This window comes from Bos grunniens, chromosome 3 (genome assembly GCF_055505025.1).
Source record: "Bos grunniens cultivar Pamir isolate PY7600 chromosome 3, Bosgru_T2T1.0, whole genome shotgun sequence".
In the NCBI taxonomy this organism is placed as follows: domain Eukaryota; kingdom Metazoa; phylum Chordata; class Mammalia; order Artiodactyla; family Bovidae; genus Bos; species Bos grunniens.
Window position 1 is genome coordinate 100,295,100 of NC_141167.1, and position 8,083 is coordinate 100,303,182.

At 45.9% G+C, this 8,083-nt stretch overlaps 2 non-coding genes across 2 annotated transcripts; both read right to left on the bottom strand.

Annotated features, from left to right (window-relative positions):
* On the bottom strand, positions 1–73 carry TRNAV-AAC (transfer RNA valine (anticodon AAC)). Its single transcript has one exon. It is a non-coding gene; the product is annotated as a tRNA-Val (tRNA).
* A 2,635-nt stretch (positions 74–2,708) lies between these two features.
* TRNAV-CAC (transfer RNA valine (anticodon CAC)) lies at positions 2,709–2,781 on the bottom strand. The gene has a single exon. It is a non-coding gene; the product is annotated as a tRNA-Val (tRNA).
* Between the last annotated feature and the right edge of the window lie 5,302 nt (positions 2,782–8,083).

The window sequence follows — 8,083 nt, forward strand, 5'->3', positions numbered from 1 at the left end:
TGTTTCCGCCCGGTTTCGAACCGGGGACCTTTCGCGTGTTAGGCGAACGTGATAACCACTACACTACGGAAACCACACGGGAATATATTTCTAATGACATACCCAAGAATTCTATGTTTGACCACAAGGGCCATCAGAAATTTTCAAAGGAAGGGGATCCTGGAAGTACAGGCTATCCCTTAGATAAGGAGACTGTGGCTTCTGAAAGGCTCTGCTTTAGGGCTCCTCGCTTCTCCTGAAGCGAGGCCCCCGGGGATCCCCGACAGTTTTAGCCTCGGGATCCTGCAACTAGAGTACAGCTACGCACCGGAAAGGAGGGGTCGCCCTCTCTGACTCCCCAGTTCCCAGAAGCCGAAGGAGCCTGGGGCTTTAGGTGCCTCTCAGACCCAGACCACCCCGATGCCCAGCAACAAGGACACAGCCCCTTACGGGCTGCAGACCCTCGCCTCGGTGGCCTTTTTCACGGCGCCGGCGGTCAGTGGGCTCCGCTTTCGGAAACGATCCATGCTTTAAAGCCACCCGGGAATCCGAGGACCCGCCCTCCCCTCTGTTCCGATGCGCCTGACCCGCGTGCTCTTTCGTCGCAGCCCTTTCGCAACCTCGCTTCTCCAGGGTCATCCCTGGGAAAGGTGATTCCTCAGGTTCCTGCCTCTGTAGCTTATTCTAGTCATCAAGTTTAAGTCCAAGACTTTCGTCACATTTTCACGTTTTAGCAGGAAGCGCAGCAAAGGCTGACGGCTCAGGTCTTTTGTGTGTTTGGAAATACCGAACATGAACGCGGGTCGGGCCTCCCAGCCTGTACTGAGTTTGCTTGCAGTCAGTCTCTGCATAAGGCCGCTGAGGAGCCAGGCTCTGTCCACACAGCTCTCGTGGTGATTCATCCCTCACTTACTGTGCTTGAGATTCTGCTTGAAGGACAGCTTTGTTTTCCCTTTTACAATGTCTGAAACGCCTTTTATTTGCCTTTTATAATATTTTCCAACAGGTCTTGGAGCTCAAATTTTAACCTAGGAGGAGAGAGAGATAAAGGCGGTTTTCCCAGAAAACAGTTGTCGGGAGGGGTTTTCGTGTTCACCTCACAAGCAGGCAGAGTTTCTTTTTGCTGAAAGACTTTAATGCAAAGTTGTCTGTCTGTCTCTGGTTTCCTTTAGAAGGGTAACAAGTTTGGAGGTGCATGTGCCGTTTTCTCCGGCAGTGGTTTTCTCATTTTCTTGGTGCGGCGGTCACCGCGTTTTCTTCCGGTCAGGGGCTCCTACTCCGGGGAAGGCGCGGGCCGCGTGCGCACCGGCCCCCAGGTCGCGGGGCTCCGCCTGGTTCCGCGTGGACTCCGAGTGCAATCGAGGGTGCGACCGCGCGGCAGTATCCTCACCAGCGCTGGAGCCTGAGTCCCCAAAGAGGCGGACTTCAAAACAGCTTTAGATCAGGACATTTCATGAGCTTTCCCCTGTTTTCCTCCCCTGCAGGTCCTAGTTTTCACCTTCCAAGTCCAGCCAGAGGAACGGATTCGCCAACTTTCTGTCGCCTCCGGCGGCGGCGTTGCCGTCTCACGTCGACTGGACCAGGGGGCGGTCGTCGTTTCCCGGACGGGGTGGAGGGACAACAGGCACCCGAGGGACCACAGACACATGGCTCCCTGCAGCCGCAAGGGAAGGCGCGGGGCTCCTGAGCCTGCGAGGCGAGCGCGCTGAGGGGACCGGGCCCTGCCCCTGCCCATGAGGCCGGGCCCAGAAGAGGGAAGCCGCCCAGCACTGAGCCCAACGGCCACCCAACGCCCCCACCATCCTCATCCGAGCTTCAGGGTGAGGGAGCCGAGCGTTCCACTGATTTCCCGCCTTTATCAGGAAAGTCGTTTACACAAATCCAGAGTCTAGAACAAGAGGGCCTGTGTAGACCAAAGTCCACATGGACCGAGAAGCAAACACGAAGTCCTAACGGGATGTGGGGTCTGAGGAAAGCCTTGCGTCAGATACTACTCTTGGTCTGAGCCCAAGGAAGTTGGCGTCATCCAAGGTGCAGACAGGGCAGGCGCGGCAGATCATGGGGGAAGACCTGGAATCCAGGGTTGGTGAGAGGTAACGCTCTCCTTCTAAACATGTTTCCTTGTCAAGCATGGGCCACTTGGCTCTCAGTGAGTGATGAGCGGGTCCATCTACTCCCTGATCTCTGACCTACTTCCAATGAACTTCTTGGCCTCTCCTGATAGTGGCACGAGGACCGGTTGCTTTTCCTCAATCCGCAGAGCCTGACGCTCTTCATCCTGCGTCTTTGGCTCCAGCCGGCGGTGTAGAGTTGAATTCGTTCTTTTGTTCTGTGACTCAAATTCGGTGTCTCTCACGTGTGCTGGGGTGAGGGAAAGCCAAGTCTTCACAAGGAATAAACTTCTTGGTTTTCAGAGACATAGTAGGTGCCAGCGGTAGAGACTAGGCCCCAGATGAGAAGGTGCGGGGATTTCAGAAGGTAAAGGCATCCTGAAGTCACTCTTGTCCTGTGCCCTCCTTGGATTCACTGACTATGGCTTGGTCTGCAGTGTGACTCAGAGCGGAGAAACCAGGACTGATTCTAGGGCCGATGGGGCTTTCAGGAGGCAAGGAACTCCTCCCATGTTTCTTGGGCCAAGGAAAATTTAAGAGAACCCACTACTGCCACACCTTCTGCCCCCCTTTTTAATTTCTTGAATGGGAATGTAAATCTCAGGAAAACAGCAAGTCTGTTCCTGCCCGGTTTCGAACCGGGGACCTTTCGCGTGTGAGGCGAACGTGATAACCACTACACTACAGAAACGATGGCTGTGTGGGAACTTGACTCTATGTCCACCGAAACCTCAAGTCCTACCGGCACTCTCTTGGTCACCAGTCTTTCAAATTGAAGAATGAACCTGGAACCACCAGTCTCAGGCGAGGAGACTGCGGCTCCCAAGAGCCTCTGCTTTAGGGCTCCTTCCCTCCCCCGAAACCGGGCCCCTCGGGCACCCCAGAGTCTGACTTCCGGATCCCACACCCAGTGCAGAGTCTCCAGTTGTGCTGCTATGCACCCGAGGGCGGGGGTCGCCTCTGTGGACGCTTCAGCTCCAGGAAGCTGAAGTTTGGCTTTGTTTGAGACCAGGGTGACCCGGTTGCCCAGCAGTGTAAACGCCGCTCCTCCCGTGCTGTGGACCAGCGCCGGCGCCACCCTGTTCAGTCGGCCTTTTCGGCGCTCTCGGAAATGATCGATGTTTCGAACCCACCCGGGAGCCGCAGGACTTGCTCTTCTCGCCCTCCCTCTGCTTCGAAGCGCCTGACCCGCGGGCTCCTTCCTCGCAAGCCCTTTCCCCGCTGCGCTTCCCCCTACCCTCCCCGCAGAGTCCTGGGGGTGGGACTGTGGGAGCCCCGGTCCTGCAGCTGTGGTGTTGCCAGTCGACTTTTAGAGTCCTGTTGTTTAATCCCATTTTCACGTTTTAGCAGGTATTGTAACAGAGGCTCTGCTTTAGGGCTTTTGGCTCTTTGGCACGGAACATCAACGCAGGCCGATCAAACTTTCTAGGCCTATACTGAATTCAGTTGAAGCTCTGGCCACCAGACTGTTCAAGAACCGCTAGGGGCTCTCGACCTGCCTGAAGATCCTGGAAAAGTCAGTGCAGATTTCAGGTCACAGGATCTCTCCCTCTTTTCTGAGATTATTTTCAAAAGGGCAGTTTAATTTCAACTATTAGAAATTAAACTTCGTTTTATTTGCCTGCTTAATTTTCCTGCTTAGCAGGTCATGAAGTGGGGATTTTAACAATGAGGAAGAGTCAGTTTTCAGAGAAAGGTAGTATCTGAAAAGTTCCCACGTTTTCCACATAGCAAAAGACCATGAGCAGAAAGCATTTCCTTTGTTGAAAGATATTAAGGTTTTTTCCTCTTAAGGAGTTTTTGACATGAAGTTAAAAATAAAAGCTGGTTGAGGGGTATTCTTTTTTCCCCCATCAGTTGATTTTCCTTAAAAAAAAAAAAAAAAAAAACCCAGGTATTTATTTATTGATGCTCTGGGTTTTCATTGCTACACTGGGTCTTCGTTGCTGTGCTGGGGCTTTCTGTAGTTGCTGGCAGCCGGGTTACTCTTTCATGCTATGGGCCTGACAGCATGTGGGATCTTTCCAGATTAGGGATCGAACCCATGTCCCCTGCACTGGCAGGTGGATTCTTAACTGCTGGACCACCAGGGAAGTTCCTAGCAGTAGCTTTTCTTCGTATAATAAATTGCCTCAATTATTCAAACTAAAAAAATTCACCCCTTATCCCCCAAGGCAGGAACAGGAACATCCTGTTGTCAAGGTCAGTGTTGTTCTGCTTTGGCTCAAAATGGGACAGGAATTGACTCTGTCAGCCACACCAGAGACTGGAATGACAGTTCCAGGTGAGGCAGATGTCATAACAGCTTAATCAGGAAATTTCCTGATACTTCCCTTCCCTCTTTGATCTATCTCCCTCTTTCCCCACCCATTCAGAGAACAGGATTCATTCTCTTCCTGCCTTGGAGGACACTTTGGCATCCCTTCTAGACAGGATAAAGGGAGTGGTTGCCCTTTCCCCTATAGGACTGGGAACAGCTAAGGGCACCAAGGGAACCACAGACTCAGTTCTTGGACCCCTGGGCACCTATACCTAAGGGGATCCTGACAAATCCCAAAAAGCACTGCCTGAAGCTTCTCTGCCAGCTGAACAGGGATGTGTGGGGTTCCTGACTCAGAGGAGCAGCCCAAACAGGCCTCAGATGTGTCCCTGAGCTTCCAGGACAGGCCTGGAAAAAAGCTGAAGTTGAGGGTAGAGCCAGGGAATAAGTGCAAAGGACAGGCTAACCCCACCACCTTGAGATTGTCTGGAACCTAAGATCTTGAAGGAGCTGAGGGTCTCATTTAGGTTGTTCTCCACTTTTATCCAATCTCATTTAGAGAACAGGAAAGGGTAGGATTGTGAAGAGCAAGGTCCAGACTTAACAAACAAGAGAACGTGCATTCCTAACTAATTAAATATGGGGCTTGAGTAAAATATTGGCATCAAAAAGAACTCTATGGGGGATTTTTTACTCTAAGCATTGGGAGGATGGGAACAAAGAATTTCAACTAAGGATGCAAATTAAACTAAGGAATTTCAACAATATGGGTGTAAAAGGTTTTTCTCAGGGGAATATCTGAAGTTTTTTTCCCAGGCCTCTATGCCTTGATTAAAAGATATAATAGATTTGAGCAGATAGTTCAGAAAGGAAGATATATTCATGTCCAATAAAGCACATAAAAGTGTGCTCTATATGATTAGCTATTAGAGAAATGAATACTGAAACCACAGTGTGAGACCACTATTCCTAGCATGGTTAAAATTAAAAAGACAAAAAAACACTCAATCTTGGCAAAGATGTAAAAAAAAATCACAACTTTCACACAATATTGGTGGGGATATAAACTGATAACAACTGCTTTGGAAAATGCTTTGGTGGGTTTTATGAACTTGAGCATATACCTTGCTTGAGTAATTCTTCACCTAGATATTTTTCCAAGAGAAGGGGAAACAAATATGCACAAAATCTCCTGTGTAAAGAATGTTCAAAGCAACTTTATTCACGACAACCAGGACTGGAAAAACTGGAATGTCCATTATCAGGTGAAGGGTAAGGAAACTTGGTATATCCAAGCAAAGGAATACCACTGAACAACAAAAAAAGGAATGAGTATCTGATATACTCAACAGTATGGATAAAATTTAGAGACATGGTGCAAAGAAGCTGGACACCAAGGAATACATATACTATGCTTCTGTTTACGTGAAGTTCTAGAAGATGCAAGACTAAAGTGAAAAAAAAAAAAAAAAAAAAAAGGCCAGTGGTTGTCAGTAAATAATCCAGAGGATAAAGAAGATGATGTTGAGCCTAATGATTTTACATTATTTTTAAGCTTTGATTTTTTATTTAAAAATGTATTATTTATTTGTGGGTGGCAGGTCTTAGCTGTGGCACACAGGATCTTTGCTGCATCAAGTGGGCTGTTTCCTTGTGACCCATGGGCTCTCTAGTGATGCATGGGCTCCAGAGTGCATGATCTTATTTGCTCTGCAGCATTTAGGATCTTAATTCCCTGACCAAGGACTGAACTTGAGTCTCCTACATTGTAAGGTGTATTCTTAACCACTGGGCCACTGGGAAAGTCCCCCTGAACTTATAAATATTACTTTTATTGACATGTAGTTGAATTACATATTATAGTAGTTTCAAGTGCACAACATAATGATTTAATACTTTTTAAAGACTTTTTTTTAATGGGGATCATCTTTAAAGCCTTTATTGAATTTGTAACAATATTGCTTTTGTTTTTTATATTTTATTTTTTTGGCCACAAAAAAATGGGATCTTAGCCTCCTGACAGGAGCTATTGAACCTGCACCCCCCTACATTAGAAGGTGAAGTCTCAACCACTGGACCACCAGGGAAGTTCCATGATTCAATATTTTAATAGATTATACTCCACCTAAAACTTTGAATATTGGCTATAATCCCTGTGCTACACAACATATACTTGTAGCTTATTTATTTTATATAGTAGTATATACTTCTTTATTCTCTATCCCTATTTTACTCCTTCTGCCTTCCCTCTCATACCTGGTAACCATTAGTTCATTTTCCAAATATGAAAGTCTGTTTCTGTCATATTCATTCATCTCATTGTTTAGATTCCACATATAAGTGATAATATGCAGTATCTGTCTCATATAGCTCTCTGACTTATTTCTCTAAGTGTAATACCTTTCAGACCCAGGAAATGGCAAAACTTCATTGTTATTAAGGCTGAGAGCTATTCCATAGTGACGTGTGTGTATGTGTGTGTATACATTTATCTGTTGAGTGATATGAATTGCTTTTATATCTTGACAATTGTAAAATAATGCTGCTTTGAATATTGAGATGTATGTATATCTTTTAGAACCAGTGTTTTCTTTTTTTTTTTTAATTTTATTTTATTTTTAAACTTTACATAATTGTATTAGTTTTGCCAAATATCAAAATGAATCCATCACAGGTATACATGTGCTCCCCATCAGTGTTTTCATCTTCTTTGGATTATGCCCAGGAGTGGAATTGCTGGATTATATGGTAGTTCTATTTTCAGTTGAGGAACTTCCACACTGTTTCTACAATAGTTGCATTAGTTTACATTTCTACTAGTAGTGTACAATGGTTCTCTTTTTTCCACCTTCTCAACTACCTTTGTTATTTGTAGACTTTTTGATAATACTCATTCTGACAGGTGTAAGGGTTTTGCTTTGCATATTTTAAACACACTAAGCTCATCCTCTTTCCTCACCAGAAGCCCACTAATATTTTAAATACCTCAACTAGAAAACATGGCTGTGTCGGCACCATTTCATTAATGGAAGCTTCAGACAAGGCTCCTTGAGAGAGCCATTTCACTTTTGAGGGGTGGTTTCTGAGCATGGGCCGTGTCCAAGGTTCCCAGTAGCCTAGCTCAAGGTTTGTTTGCTGCAGATTTTCCTGCTTTGACTGCAAATAAGGGTCACATTTGGTGCTGAGATTAAAAGCAAACTGAAGGATGTGTCACTTCATGTCCAGATAGATGCCAGATGCAGCACTTTTAGGTTGGAGCCAGAGTTACTGCAGCCAAAACACAGACTAACTTTGCTGGGAGAATCTGCATTTCCTTTAATATTTTTGATATAAGATATCACAATATTTAGTTGCTTTGTTCTTCAACTTGCTTCCTGACAAGATGTAGTAGGAAGCAAAAATACTATGTGCTGATCTTTCTAAAAATGTTTAGTTTGATCAGAATGTAGGACACTAAACAAGATAATTAGCCTGTCCTCCTCAGAAATTCAATGCCATCAGAAACAATAAAAGCAAAGAAATCAGGAGAAAGTTCCAGGTAATAAGAACCAAAGTGCAATTTAGAAACTTTAATTGGAATGGGGGAGATAGCAGTACCACAACACACACACCTGATTCTAAATCTCTCACTCATATATATACTTAGTACAGATGCATATATTAAATGCATCTATATTTATATACATACCCATGTATATATCTATATGGATATGACATTTTTGAACATTGGTAA